This window comes from Capsella rubella, unplaced genomic scaffold (assembly GCF_000375325.1).
Source record: "Capsella rubella cultivar Monte Gargano unplaced genomic scaffold, Caprub1_0 scaffold_254, whole genome shotgun sequence".
NCBI lineage: Eukaryota > Viridiplantae > Streptophyta > Magnoliopsida > Brassicales > Brassicaceae > Capsella > Capsella rubella.
Window position 1 is genome coordinate 4,499 of NW_006238675.1, and position 211 is coordinate 4,709.

The 211-nt window shown below is 48.3% G+C and overlaps 1 protein-coding gene across 1 annotated transcript in view; it reads left to right on the forward strand.

Annotated features, from left to right (window-relative positions):
- Positions 1–211, forward strand: part of LOC17874201 (elongation factor 2) — a 3,208-nt gene that overhangs the window by 2,516 nt on the left and 481 nt on the right. The gene's annotated exons all lie outside the window — the stretch shown is intronic.

Below are 211 nucleotides of genomic sequence, written 5' to 3' on the forward strand. Positions count from 1 at the left end.
AGATCAGATCCAAGATCTTGGCCGAGGAGTTTGGATGGGACAAGGATCTTGCAAAGAAAATCTGGGCGTTTGGACCTGAAACCACAGGGCCTAACATGGTGGTTGATATGTGTAAGGGAGTTCAGTACCTTAATGAAATCAAGGACTCAGTGGTGGCTGGTTTCCAGTGGGCGTCCAAGGAAGGTCCTCTTTGTGAAGAGAACATGAGAGG